A 15847-nucleotide genomic window follows, 5' to 3' on the forward strand; every position below is an offset into this window, starting at 1 on the left:
AGTTTTACTGAACCCCCCCTGTCCTTGCCCTTTAGGTTGGTTAGTGGGTTGTCTGTGTTTTCTTAATTTTATTTTAAACCCATTTTGGACCTACTTTCACTAATTTTCCAGCTCATTTTTTTCCTTGCATTTATTTTTAATGAATCCTTTTGTTTCTTTTATTCTCTTTCTAGTTTTTCTTACATTCTCTTTCTAGTTTTTCTTACATTTTATATCTTTTTTGTTTTATTAATACATTTATTTAATGCTATAAGTTTTTCTGCTGATTTTGCTTTACATCTAGTATTACACTAGCTACATCCCATATATTCTGTTCTATTATATTTTGCTTATTGCTATTTTCAAGAAGTTGTGCTGTTTTATTTTTGTATTTTTCGTTGATCCAAATGTTTTAAAATAGTATTTTTAAAAATTCTAATTTTATTAATACATCATGTTTAGATCAATTTGTGTTATTTCTGTTCTTTCAAAGTCTTGAGGTTTTGTGGTTTAATATATGGTTAGTTTTCATGAATATTCTATATGCTCTTGAAATGAAATGAAGGTATATTTTTTATTGGGGGGTCACAAGCTATACACACATAGCTATTAAGTATTTTTTTATATCTTCTAAAGCCTTATGTTATTTTTTACCTGCTCTTTTTTAGATTGAAAGGGTATGTTGAAGTCCCCTTTCATTAATTTCTTTCTCTTCTCTAGTATATTATAGTATATGTTTGATGAAAGTTTGTTGCTGTTTTTTAGGTTTATAAATATCTTTATTCATTTGTAGTTTTTAACATAACAGGCACTTAATAAATGTAATGCTCAGTAATTGTTCTCTGTTAATATTGTTTCATTTCCTTTTGTGTTTTACTGAGAAGTCAATCCTTCATCAAATTTCCTCTTAATTTTAGATTAATATTCTTGTAAAGGACTTTGGTAGAACGTATAGTTCATCTCTGTTGCTGTTTGGCAAAATACACATTAGAGGTATTCCAGATAGTCTGATATTTTTGGTTGATTTTTCTAAAGTATTCTAGGGAAGCATTCTGTACACACATTCATTAATCTGTTTAATTGTTTGAGCCTTTTGAATTAAGATTTACTTTAACAATCATTTATCTAGAGGACAAATACAGTTAATGTGTAGTGGAATTTCCATTTCTTGTCTTTGCATTTTACCAAGTAGTACAGAAGTCAACAGGAAGAGGCGTCTCTGGTCAAAAATGTGAAAACAGGAAGAAGGAAGTCTATTGCAAATCTGTGTTGGCTGATTACAAATTCAGGTTTCACTATAGAAGATGTTTGTTAGCGATTTTGCTGTGTACACTGTATCCAGAATTATAGTGAGTGAGTGTTAATGTCTGTAATATCAATACTACACAATGTCAACTTCAGTTATAGGAAGTAATGTTAACTAACATACTGCACTAGATTCTTTCCTGTGCATGGGAAAAGGATTCTTTTAGCAAGAACAAGACGCAGAAGTTGTAGATAGAAGAAAACAAGGCAAATAAAATTTAACATTTGTCAAAAAAAAAAGTTTTTCATTTGGGCTGGGGATTTAGCTCAGTGGTTCTGCTGCCTGCCTCGCAAGCGCAGGGACTGGAGTTCGATCCCCAGTACCCAAAAAAAAAAATAAAAAAAAAAAAAAAAAAAAAAAAAAAAAAATTAACTTTGGAAATATAGCTAAAATAATACTTCATTTTTTGCCTTTACTTGTTATCGGTGTTTTGACAGGTCATGATTATTTAAGATGTGATCATGTCCTTTTTAAAATTTTTAGTTTATGGTACTTTATTTTACAAACCAAACTTTATTTTTCATTTTTAGTTTTTGGGTAGTGGGGATGGAACTCGGGTCCTTGTGCTTGCGAGGCAGGCGGCTGAACCATTGAGCTAAATCCCCGGCCCCATACTTTATTTTTGATTAATATGTTTGTGATACATAATAAATACAAAATTCGCATGGTTTTGTACCTCTTCTCACTTTTTAAAGCAAATTGGGGTATATCAGCTCTGTCATTTAAAATTTATTTGACAAAATGTCTTCAACTGAAACATCTGGTCATTCATTATTTTATAAACTACTTTAGGAGCACATATAGCAAATTAGATGAAATATTTCTTTGGAAAATACATAGAAGGTGAATATTTTGTAAGTAAGAAATTTTTTTCAGTATTCTGTAATGTGTTTATTCACTCTTTTTCTGTTGTTACAAACTGTCAATTACTGTACTCTGCAACTACAGGATATCTAATTGGTTTGGATACCCAGTAGCTGTACAGGTATACATTTGTACATGTATACAGGTATACATGTTTGGGATACATACCTTACCTAGAATTCTTTACTTAGCATTATAATATTATAGATGTTTTGAAAAAATTAAGCATATAAAGGTGGCACATTATCATCATATCATGTAATATTATTCTGGAGACCTTTTTGACAGACATGCTCTTTCTCAGGAGTCTCTTAACTTCTACTATGCCTAGAAAGCCTTGTTTTGGGATTATTATGTGGTATTTCTTCCCAGAATTTTTTATGTCATTATACAAACTGAAAATTAGATTGAAGGCTAAAATGGTCATTATTATGGTGTGCTTATAATCTATTTATTTGAGAAAACACCCTCTAATGTATTGGTCAGACAAGAGAGTTTGTAAACATCTTTTAATTGTAAGATATGTATGTATGTGTATGAGTGTGTAAGTATTTTTGCCAAGAATTTTTTGTTTTTTTAGTTTATAAACCAAACCAATTTGAATTGACTTAAGGATAAAGGAAAAAAAAATAGTGGAATCTTACTTGGAGTTTCTCAAAAAATCTTGAGGCAGGCAAACTTTTCAAAAGACTGGAACAAAAAAGTGGAAGACCATGCGTCTCTTTCCTTTCTCTGAGTTCATTCTTCCCTCAAGTTTGGCTTTCTCTTCCTTCTTTGCATCATGGAAGATGACCAGCTACAGATTCTATGTTTCAGTAGGGCACAGTCAGTATTTCTAAATTCTTATTCAAAATTCCAGAAAGTGTATCAGATTGAATCAGCTTTTATCAGTTGTACACCCCTACTGCAATATACAGAGATTGGAAGAGGCCGTGCTGCTGTATCCAACATTGGGAACATGCAATAATTTTCATAAAGAAAGTAGATCTTTCTGTTGTGTTTGTGTATTTGTCTGGGGAGAAGATCCATAACTTTCCTCACACTGACAGAGGCAAGTCTTACTCCTACCCCACAACCCCTGAAAGATTAAGAATTATAGTTGTAAGAGTTACATTGGAATTCATACTAATAAAAGATATTTTCATATAAGTAAAACTGTCTTTTTCACATCATGCTCTTTCCTGTCTTTACCCATGACTGAATACATTCCTTTTTTCTCCACCCATTTGAGTATTACCTATTACTGAGTTCCTATCATAGTTGTTTTTTCTTCTGTGAAGTGTTTGCATCTTAGAACACTGCATTCTACATGGATAAACACAAATATGTTTTTGGAATGCATGAATTATTATAGCATGAACTTCTTAAATGCTACAAAATGTTATTTAGTTGTGTGTAATATATGTCTTAGAATGTGTGTGAATATGTATTAAATACAGCCCTCATGAAATTATCCCTGAGGCCCATGATTGTCATATGTATCTGATGAGTTTTACTGTGTTAGGTAGCAGAATAACATGGGTATAACAGACTCTTATTTAAATTTCTTTTGAATTGAATTAATGATAAAACCATTTAAAATATAGATAACAGAGAGGAAAACATCACTTATTTTTACTAAAGAATAATTATTGTTGATGCTGGTTATAGTTTTTTTTTCTAGTATTGTAGGAATGCAGTAAATATTTATTGAATGAAGTTTTCATTTGAAACAGAGTTTTGGCTGGTCTTGAACTTGTGATTCTCCTCAGTCTTTCCGGTTCCCTGGCAAAATATTAACTATTGTCGTGTATTTGTTGAATGAAGCTTGAGATGGTGGTGCATGCCTGTAATGTCAGCTCTCTGGGAGCCTGAGGCAGGAGGACTGAAAGTCTCAGCATGCGTAATGTAGAGAGACCCTGTCTCAAACATAAATTTAAAAAAGGATTGAGGCAATAGCTCAGTGCTAAGGAATTGGGTTTAATTTCTGGTACTGCTCCTATTCTTCTAGAATTGTTGATGTTAAACTTACATGGTATACAATTTTCATCTTCTTTTCTCCACCAAAATTAGTGTAATTTTTTTTTATTAGAAAATTTTTATTTAGCCACAACAGTTTACCCCGAGTATCACTCGGGCAGTGCATTTGGGCAGTGTGTTTGTTTACTGACTATCTTGAGCATTGTTTGGGCAGGTGTCATTTCAATCGATTCTTGTTATACTCATAGGTCTGTTTTATATTAACTTTTTTGCATACATTTTATTTAGAACATTGTGTGTGCATTTGATGTTTGTTTCTAGTGCAATCTAATAAGTTCTGGTTATTTTCTTTTCTTTTTCTTTTTCTTTTTTTTTTTTTTGGTACCAGGGATCGAACTTGGGTCCTTGCGCTTGCATGGCAGGCAGCGGAACCACTGAGCTAAATCCCCGGCCCTCTGGTTATTTTCTTTTACTAATTTGTATTTATTTTTTGTGTGAAAAATAATCTATAGTTTTGTGCTATAATTTATAAAAACTATAAGTACATTAGGTATAATTTTTATACTTCTCTAGAACTCACTGGTATTCTTTTTTTGAGACAGGGTCTCACTATGTAGTTGAGACTGACCTGGAACTCACTTTGTAGCCCAGGCTGGTCTCGAACTCACAGTGATTCTCCTGCCTCAGCCTCCCAAGTGCTGGGATTACAGGCATGTGCTGCCATGCCTGGCCTCAGTGGTATTCTTTTACAATGCAAAACAGACACATTTGGGACTCTGAGTCTGAATAGGTAGGAAGTGCCAAAAAAATTTGCAAAAGGAAAAAGGAAGAAATGTTGCATATCAGAGAGGAAAAGTCTGTCTTATGAAATGGAAAGACAAAAAAGACATCTCCTTACTGTTTATAATACAGAAATGATAGAATTTGAAAGAAGAAATGAAACTGAAAAATTCCAGTAGTGGTCAATGATTATAATAATTCTTTAGCTGGTGTTGAAAATTCACAAACATTTAACAACTTATTTTGTAATCAAAAGGTAAGGAAACTATTATAAAACATTTATGTACCTTCTGGACCAAATAATATGAAACTTGTTTGCTTATTTATTCAAAACAAGGAGGTTCAAAAAGTCATTTGCAATTTAGATTAGATTAACTAGACCAAATAATTGAAAAAATATGGGATAGTGAAATGCCAACCAGGACTTACAATTGACATCTTCACCATTACTTTTAATGGGTAGATAGTTCATTGAAATTATACCACCTGCAGGGCCCAGGATTTAGCTCAGTGGTGCCACTGCCTGCCTTGCAAGTGCAAGATCCCGAGTTTGATCCCCAGTACCACTACCAAAAAAAAGAAAGGTAAAGAAATTATACCACCCACAGAAAAAAGGAAAGGCCAACACAACAGTGTTATGTTGTTCAAAAAAAGACAATAATGCAAAAAGAATTTGGAAAGACAAATTCTACTGTCCAGATTGTACTGATGTATTGTGTATTGAATGTCTTGAGATATACCATACACAAAAAAATTATTGAATATATTTGATAAAATTGTTGCTTTTATATTATTAAAAATTAACAAAAATATGTTCATTTTTGTTACCTTGTATTTAAATAATCGGACTGGTAAGTGGTGAAAAAAATTCACATTTATATATATCATTTACAACTCATACTCAGGGGCCAGGGATTTAGCTCAGTGATTCTGACTCTGCCTTGCAAGTGCAAGGTCCTGAGTTCCATCCCCAGTACTAGAAATAAAAATAGTGAATGTAAAAGAAAAAGATTATTTAAAAAACCTCGTACTCAGGGGCTGAGAAACCTGTGTTTCTGTTTTTCTTCATACTACTTCTGAATATACTTATTTGGTAAATTCTTTGTCTTTTGACAAACATCATAAAATTTGTATATTAATTTAAAATTATATTTTGTCAAAAAGCAACATTTTTAGGTAAAAAATAATTTAAAATTCTATGCAAGTAGTTTAGTTATTGGTCAATGGATCCAAAAAGCCAGCGCTTAAGGACTTCAGCGCTAATCTTTTATTATTCCTGCAATTTTGTATTTATTTCTTCCTTTTAGGTGACTAAATTGGATTGAGGCAGAGAGGGTAAGCCAGCATTTACTCACCTTACTTAGCCTCTGGAGTGGACCAGTTCTCAGCTGGTGGATTAGCAACTTTTGGTTCTGCCATTTTATAGTTTAAGACAGTGATGGTGAGCCCTTTAGAGTTTTTATTGAAACAAATAGCCTGCTGTGGCACATGTGCCATAGGTTTGACACCACTGGTTTAGGGTCTTCTAATTTTTTTTTGGTGGGGGGGTTGCGAATAGAATTTGCCATTGTACCACTATTGAAATGACTGCTTACCTTGGGTCTCATCTCTTCTTTATCCTTTTTGTTGCAGTGTTGGGTGTTTTTGTCAGGGAGGACCCCTGGATGTCTTTTTGGCAATGATAAATATGTTTCTTAAAGAAGTGTTGCTTTTCTCAATATGCCTTTGAAGATTTTTTAAGTGGTTTCATTCCTGAGCAAATTGAGACATATAAGAACTTCATTTTAAATTTGTAATAAAAGTTTATAACGATATCTTTTTTAAAAAGCCAATATCTGCAAATACCTGTTAATAATACCTTTAAATATGCATGTGTATTTATATCTAATACATATTATATATTAAAATATAATGTATTTTTCATGATGGGGAAATTCATTCAAAATTAAAATTAAAAGCATCGTCATCTGGTGTTTTCTTTTGTGAGGGGAGTTCTGGGGATGAAACCCAGGGCCTTGGTTATGCTAGTCAAGTATTCTACCAACTGAGTTACATACTTATCCCTGGCTTTCATTTTTAATCTTTTCTGCAATTTTGGAAACTTCTCGTTTTTTACTTTAGGATATACTTTATACAGTGACGCTTATTTCTAGGATCGTCAAAAGTTAATTTTTAAATAATATTTTTACCATAAAATCTTGTTATTATATAGTTGAAAAGGTTAAAAAATCTCATATATCAGTTAGAAATTTTAAATTATTTTTCATTCAGCAATTTTAGCATTATGCGTCTGTGACATCTACCATGAACAAATCATCCATTTTAGGTGTTCTAATGCTGAAGATGGAAAATACATTTTTTTTTTGTATTTTACGTTCAGTTCCTTTTTATTTATTTGTTTGAAAATGTTTTTTCTTTCAGTACTGGGGATCAAATTTGGGACCTTGTTCTTGCAAGGCAGGCTGCAGCACCACTGAGCTAAATCCCTGGCCCTCTGTTCAGTTCCTTTTTAGATTTTAGTTAATGCATCAGTGCTAGTCTCCCATCAGTTTTTAGTATAACATACATACTTTTTATATATTTATTTTAAATGCAAACACTGACTAAGAGGTTCTTTAGTAAAATTATTTTTATATGTGTTCTTTCAATATGTGAATACCTGCTTCATGTCAGGTGTTGTGTAATATATAAAACTTTTTCCTGTGCCATATTGTCCATACTTACTCATAAAAGCCTGGAATTGGAGAACTTTTGTGGTGTTTGTGGTTTTTTGTTCGGATATTTTAAATCACTACATTAGAGCAATAGGTAACAAGACAAAACAACTTCAAAAAGGTAGAAATCTGATTTTTATTTTTATTTCATAGGCATATAGGTGTTAATTTTGGTACATAGTATTTAATTAGGTTGAGTTTGGGATTTACATCATGTTCTGGATTTATTCAGATTTATTTTTAGAGGTTACTTTTTGGTGAAGTGTGCCCTCTAGTGAACTAATTCCTGATATTACGGTTTCCAGTTCTTTGTATTTTAACAGTACTTGAATAAAAAATGAAACTATAGAGGGCTGGGGATTTGGCTCAGTGGCACAGTGCAAGGCAGGCACAAGGTCCTGAGTTTGATCCTAGATACAAACAAGCAAACAAAACAAAACAAAACAAAAATAAAATATAGCACCAATTCTATGTAAAAGAGCTGGGAAATTCCATGTAATGGAAAAGTTGTTCAGAATGCCTATTTATGAAATTATCCTAATGAAATTGTCTTAACACTGAAGGTTGAAGAAAGTTTAAGATTAGTATTGAAACATATGTGTGGTAGGAGAAATACATCCTTTGGGCGGAAAAATGAATTCGGAATGGTTCCATAAAGAGTTTGTACCAAAAGGAAAATAATACAGAAAAAAGAAATATCTTTGACAAGATTTTAGTTTAACACTATGAAGTATTTTTTGCAAATGTCTATATAATTTGTGTTGTACTTGGAAACCTTTACTCAGGAATTCTGAAAAAAAAAAAAAACCAATTAGAAAAGTTCTGTCACCTCCAAATATTCCTCTTTAGGGACCAGATCTCCAACGGTCAGTTAAGATATAAACTATAACATGGCTATAGGCAGATCATCGTTGCTGTCAGGTCTTTGTTGGGATTTAAGACATCTGAAGGCTCAAATTGATTAGACAGCCACAATGGCTCACTGATATTGCAGGTTATCTGTGGCTGTGTGTGTGTGTGTGTGTGTGTGTGTGTGTGTGTTTATGCCTCTCCAGCATGTCATTTTTAGGATAGTTAAATTTCTTGCATGATAGATGACTTGCCCCAAAATGTCTAAAGAGGTCCAGTTAGATGTTGTGCTTCCCTTTTTATCTTCTGAAGTCTTGTAGCATTTATTACTTCTGTCATATTCCATTGGTCAAAGTAGTCCCAAACTTACTTAGACTTAAAGAAGAGGTTATAGACCTCACCTCTCAATTTAAGATGTGTCAAAGAATTTTGAACCTGGGTTATAAAACCACTTCATGTACTCCTGCATCCTTAAAGATTTAGGGTCAGGGTACAGGGATGTAGCTCAGTGGTTCTGCCACCTGCCTTGCAAGTGCAAGGACCAGAACTCATTTCCCAGTACCAAAAACAAACAAACAAACAAACAAACAACAAAAAAAACTTAAGAATAAAGATTTAGGGTCTGTGCAGATACATTTTAATGATTTAAGCAACAGGTATCCTCTGTATTAAAGTTGCCTGTATATATACCTGTTTTCTGCACTTGATTTCCAATTTCTGTTGCATATGTACTTATGCAATGCTTAATAAATATTGTTGGAAAGAATCCTCTTTTATCTTTTGGCTATTTCTGTCTTGAATCTACTTAATTTCTTATTTGTTACAAGAATATTGAGGAAAGTTATGGGAAAGTTGTTATTCATGCTTGCTGTATTTGATAAAATAGTTGGAAAAGTATCAAGACTACTGAAAATAATACTTTTATTTCTTTTTTTCTTTATAAATTTAAATTTTATTTTCAAAAACCAAATTGCACCAGACTATAGGAATTTTAAGAATCTAAAAGCTAGATTCAAAATACTGTATCACTTAATGTATCTTTTAAGGTGGCACTTACGTAGTCCAAAACACCAATGATAAAATTCCTACTTTATCAAGACACAATAACACTGCATTTAAAAAGTTTCCACAGCATAAATCATGGTTGATTTCTGTCCAGTAACCTTGGAAATGAAGTCATCTTTGTAAACATGCCCTGCTGTTTCTTCAACAGCTAATATAGGAACGAAGTATATTTAGTGCCAATTTTAAGTGTTTTTCTAAAAATCAAAGAATGACAGTGTAACATCTGAATTGGCAATGGTAGTCAAAGCTGTTTTCTTGTAAAACTTTAGTAGATTCAACCTAATATTGCTCAGTTTCAACTTGTTTGCTTAGCTGACATCTTTAGTGTTTTCCTGGTGGCTTTTCTGTGCTCTTTGGTGGTATCATAATGCTTCCATTGCAAACATGACAGCTGTCCCCCTTTTCCGAAGGTGTTTACATAATTGACCTCATCCAGGTTGGCCAGATAATTTGTATGCTTCTGGATATTATATCTGCCTTCCATGGGTATATTCTTAAAATTCTTCAGCTTCACTAGACTAGCACTTTTTACTACACTAACAAAAGACACCGTCCAGTGTACAGTTTCTCAGATGTCCCATTTCAAACCTGAGGCTTTCTTAAACATTTCAGTGGAGGTAAAATGGCACAGGGCATCAACAGCCAGTATTCTGTACTGAAATCCTAATGAGTTAATGGCTAGAATACACAGATCCAAAAGCTGAGCTATGTGATGAAAATTTCCTGAGAATACTGAGGTAGAAGAACTTTAGGAGCATCCTTAAGAGCATCAACTTGGAGAAAGAGATGTAACCAGGAGATGACTGTGACAGGACAAAGTTCCCACTTTAAAATAATGAGTTCCATCCTTACAATATCCTCCTCACTGCAAGCACCATCAGTAACATAAGCAAACTGTTGGAGTTTGGGAGCATAGATTTCCTCTAGAAGCCAGTCTAGAATTATGAAACTCATCTGTGGCTGTAGATCACAATGCAGAATTTGAAATTCTTGTCATGAATATATGAAAAGTTTAACATGTTTAGCCAAACCTTAGAACATCTGTAGCTTAAATCTGGCAAAGATGAAGGAGTAATAAAAAGATTTTTAAATCTGTAGTTTGTGAATCTAGAGAACTCACTTGTTCCCATGAGAATGCAAGGAATGACTCCCCCAGATAATACAGGTGGCCAGCAGTTCCTTATCTCATGTTGATGTTTCCTGTTGACTTCTTTTCTTTTTTGAAATCCTGTGCTATTTTTCTTTTCTTGGCCTGGATTGTCTAGGCTTCTTGGGGGGAGTCTGACTGGCTGGGCTGGGTATGCTGCTTAGCTTGTAAATGGCTACTGTGTCTTGACATTCTCTTTCAGGTGTATGAAACTCTGCCTCCTTTACCTGCTCTGCCCTTGACAGCTTCACCTCCAGGCGCTCCCTGAGCCCCAGCACCATAGACTCCTGTCTGGGCCTCATGGTGCAGGGTGCTCTTCTTTCCTCACAGGCACCATAGCCCCTGGACCTCTCTCTGGCTGACACCCCAGGCATGATTTCACCCCAGCTCGTGGCTCCGAGAGGTAGGGTCTTTTACCACCATCCCAGCCTGCCAGACACTCAGCTACTAGGTGCTCAGTAAAGACCGTGGCCTCCACAGGTGACAGGCACCAGCCTTTCCAGCTTTTCTTGATGTGCAGGAGCCAGAGAGAAAGAAGGATGGTGGAGGAGAACCTTCTCCCGGAGTCAAGCTGCCGCTTTGGAAAGAGCCTAGAGTTTGCATGGAGCTTTAGGATTTGTGCCTGGAGCAAATCCCAAACTCCCAGAGTCTGAGGATCCTCTGTCATAGAGAAGGCAGGGTCCAGCCCTAGGAGGGCCATGGGAGGACCATACCCGAAATAATACTTTTATATTGATCATTTTTTGTGTGCTATATTATATCAATAAGTAGCATTATAGTTTAGAAGTATTCTGAGGTTGAGTGGCTGCTTTGAGAAAATTTTTGTGCATTTTAGATAGATGAGCTCTTTGCTATTTGTTGTTTAAAAATTCTACATCACGTGATCTTATGGGAAAAAAGCCTTTCTTCCAAATGATAACTTATGTGTGACTTTGAATAACATTTCAGCCCATTGTTTTTTACATGGTGGTTACTGAAATTTTGGGCTGAAGCATGTGGATAACAAGATCAAGCCCAACCTGGGCATTTTAGTGATTTGGTGAGACCTTGTGTCTCAAAGCATAAAAGAAAAAAAAGGTTTGTAGCTCATTGTGAAAGCCCTGGGTTCAATCACCAGTAACATACACACACACACACACACACACACACACACACACACAGAGAATGTTATTACACACACACACACACACACACACACACACACACACAGAGAATGTTTAATTTGTCAAAAACTGTCAAAGAGTGGTTTTATATTTTAATATTCAGGAATGCATATTTTAAAATTAGTAACCAATGTTTAGTATTAATCACTGAGATTGACACCCAGAATCTGAAAATAGTTTGGTATATATATATGAAATTGCTGAAGAAGTATCATAAGTAATTTGATTAATATGAAATATTTAATTTATATTAGAAATATATAGTAATACTAAGATTGAATACTACGAAATTGAGCTTGATATCCCACTTTAAGTATTGATGAAAAATACCTATAGACTATAAATAATACCTATAGACTATAAAAAAATACCTGTAGACTAGAGGATAACTATAGACTAGTTATCTAAAAAACAATGATTAAAAGTATACAGGGCCAGGGATTTAGCTCAGTGGTGCTGCTGCCTTTCTCAAAAGCACAAGGTCCCAGGTTCAATCCCTGGTACCAAAAAAGAAAAAGAAAAGTATAGAAAAGCAATTTTTGTTGCTAGAAATATAAAATTAAGGCTGCCATGTTATTTGAGGAACTGACAGAAAATGTGGTTAATGTTTGAAAGTGTGGAAAATGACATTAAAAAGCATCCAAAGAAAGTCAGATGTGATAGAATTTTGTTATAAAGTGAAATTTAGTTTTTCTGATTAAGGTTTGTGAGATACCAAAAGGTAAAAGCATTGTTATGTGTGCTCAGGCATTTCTGAAAAGTATTTTTGAACATAGTTTGAGTGTCTGAATGACCATTTCCTTCCTACTCTTTTTCTTTCTTTCTTTTTTTGGGTATTGGGGATCAAACTCAGGACCTTGCGCCTGTGAGGAAGGTGGTGACAGAACTACTGAGCTAAATCCCCAGCCCTCTACTCTTTTTCTTAAAAGCAGTTGATTGACATATAAAATTTATAGGAAGTTCTGCCAGTGTCAGTGCCTACTGTTGAAGTGGCAGCCACTTTAGCTGAGTGTCTTTTCACATTGTACCCTATGTAAATAGAAGTCATCGTTGATAGTGCTCTTTCATGGTTGTGCAGTGAGTATCTCCATCCTGTTACATAGCAGTGCATCATGGAACAGAGTAAAGCCATTTTCATTTTGTCTAGGGAAGAAATTAAAGTATTCCAGTAAATATAGGTAATTTGGTGAAGTTAGGATTAGGCATTTTGAGATTATAATCAATTTTTCTCAAACTGTAGGCTTATTTTAGTAAAAATTTATTTCTCAGGAAGCTAATGCATTTTATTTTCTTGTTAGATATTGTGATTGATTTATTCTTTATGATAAAGATATAGTGAATGACAAACATACCAAAAATAGTATAAGGATATTATGTTTTTATAATGAAAATTGTCCTGCTATGTTCCCAGTAATGTTAGTTTTTTGTTATGTGTTATTTTTCATCAAAGAATGGTATTTTTGTGAAAAATTGAATGTTATTTTTCATCCTAAATATTTTTCTTATAAAATTGAAACTGAAATATGAAATCATTTATCTTATTTATAGAATATAGCATCTGTCAAAAGAATCAAAGTAGACTCAGTTAAGACATTTGATGATAAACATTAATTTTCTGAGCCAATTTAAACATTTTAATGTTTTAAAATTTCTGTCTATTTTATTACCACTAGGTGGAGTCCTGTATACACAATTCAAAAAAGCATCTGTGAAAGATAATTGTTTTAATTACATAAGCCTAATTTGTTAGATTATCAAACAGTGTGTAACAACTCATTTTGTTGTGTAAAATTTGGAAATATGTAGAAAATGTTTCTGTACTTAAAAAGATTTTCACCTGTGATTTTGAGACCTGTTTTTATGCATAGTTGCTAAAATTAAAATATGTAATTAAAATCTTTAGTGTGGCATAAATCATTTCTGTTTTCCATTCGTGAGAAGTTTGAAAATTTATCTCTTCTTTTAAAATTAATTTTGCGGGCCGAGGATTTGGCTCAGTGGTTCTGCCACCTGCTTCATAAGCACAAAGGCCTGGGTTAGATCCCTGGTACCAAAAAAAAAAAATTTTTTTTTTGCAACTGTATTTTTTTGTGTGTATATGTGTAAAGTTTTGCATTAAATTTGATAGAAGTAATCCTCTGTTGTTCTAAGCTTTCTGTAAGGGATGAATGTACTTTTATTGAAATTTTTTATGTATGTATTATGTATGTACAGCTTTTGTTGATGTGGAGTAATGGAAAATTTACCAACTTTCCAATGTTTGTCTAGTTCTGTTGTATAAGAGAAACCATGTGTATTTATTTGTGAAAACTTGATTAGATTTGCCAGTAGACAAAATTTGGGGGAACATTTTGAAAGAAGAAAAATTGTATTCATTAAAATTGCTAAAAACTTTAGAATGATTATATGTGGCACATTAATATATTAGGTAGATATAAATATTAGCCAGCTTAGGGTTCAAAAAGTGATTAGTACTGAATGGTATTTTCTTTCTTGTCCTGCATATCAAAATTTCAAGACATAATGGGATCATCCAAAGACAAAATATAAGTAGGTTTTTCAAAGTTTCTTCAACTAGAGCCAGACAAATAAGGAGTCCTCATTTTTCTGAAATTAATAGTTTGCTCCTTCTTATTTGTGGCATTTGTAATTTAATACTGCCTAACAATTAGCTATGCTTCGGTTCTCATCTCCTTTTTTTTCTGTCCACTAGTTGATTTCACCTGATGGGTGCAACAGTGCACATCAGGGATTTCCTGTTGAGTCATTCTCAATTGTTGATCTTCAAAGGTGATCTGTTAGGTTGCTGTGCTTTCTGCATTCCATGCTGCTTACCACCATTGCTGACGGTAGAGTCTGTATAACATTAACAGTTGAGAGCACTGGCTTTATTTGGAGTCAGGTGGACTTGAAGTTAAATCTTGGCTTTGTTTCTGTTTTGACTTTAGATTTAATGCCTTAATCCTTCTTCCTAATCTACATTTGTAAACGAGGATGCTAACATAATCTATATAGTAAAGCTGTACTGAGTATTTAATGAAGTCATGTAAACCACTAATTGTTATTGTTACTTTTATCATAAGCATCATTAAACTGGAAACTACAGTCAAAACTCCTCTTTATGGCTAATTTAGTGGGGATTTACCAGGAGAGCACATATGTGCTTCTCTGCATATTCTGTTCTCCTATCTCGCCAAGTTATTTCTATGTTCAAATGTAGATCTCATCAGAAAAAAGACTGATAATTCCTGTTTTGTTTACTATTAAGAAAGAAATTCTTCAGATAAGAGTTGCTTTTGCTTTTTTGTCCTTCCCAGTGTTGGCTTTATTAGCACATTTCTAAATTAGTTATTTAAAATATTACTTTCATTGGCTTGAGTAAAGGATTAAATCAATATAGGGGGTGATTAATTCCATTTTGAGTACTTGCTTGCCGGCCTTTATATGTGTGCTGTATTTATTAAAATGAGATATTCAAACCCAGGAACTTTCTAGGTCCTTAACTGAGGGCCAACATTCTATCACTTGATGAATTTTGAATTCTATCCCTTGCCTGATATTTCAGAACTTTAATTGCATTCTGTTCCTGTGGTTTAAAACTTTTCTTCATCTTGGTGACTTTATTTTTGTGTGTTGCTCATTAATATGTATTGTAGGCAACAGTTGATTTTTATTAATTTTATAGTGTAGTTTGTACTCATATCTGGAATAGCAAATGGCTATTAAGGGTCAGGAAAGTGTCAGGAGAGACTGAAACTTTATAATAAATAGATCAAGACCCACTCGTCTCACATTCACAGTACAGGTTGAATATTCCTTTCTGAAATGCTTGAAACCAGAGTGTTTCTGACCTCAGTTTTAAAACAAATTTTACATGTGTATATATATAATGAGATATCTTAGGGATGGAACACAAGTGTAAAATCATTTATGCTTCCTGTATAACTTACCTGAAGGTAATTTCATAATATGTGTGTGTATGTGTGTGTGTGTGTGTGTGTGTGTGTGTGTGTATATATAT

At 33.5% G+C, this 15847-nt stretch overlaps 1 protein-coding gene and 1 pseudogene across 3 annotated transcripts in view; one reads left to right on the plus strand and one right to left on the minus strand.

The window, feature by feature from the left end:
- The window catches only part of Exoc6 (exocyst complex component 6), a 213524-nt gene that overhangs the window by 35266 nt on the left and 162411 nt on the right, over positions 1-15847 (plus strand). The gene's annotated exons all lie outside the window — the stretch shown is intronic.
- LOC117287072 lies at positions 9838-10979 on the minus strand (annotated as a pseudogene).

The sequence above is a fragment of the Fukomys damarensis genome, unplaced genomic scaffold, assembly GCF_012274545.1.
Source record: "Fukomys damarensis isolate Sample0158 unplaced genomic scaffold, DMR_v1.0_HiC HiC_scaffold_20, whole genome shotgun sequence".
Lineage (NCBI taxonomy): Eukaryota > Metazoa > Chordata > Mammalia > Rodentia > Bathyergidae > Fukomys > Fukomys damarensis.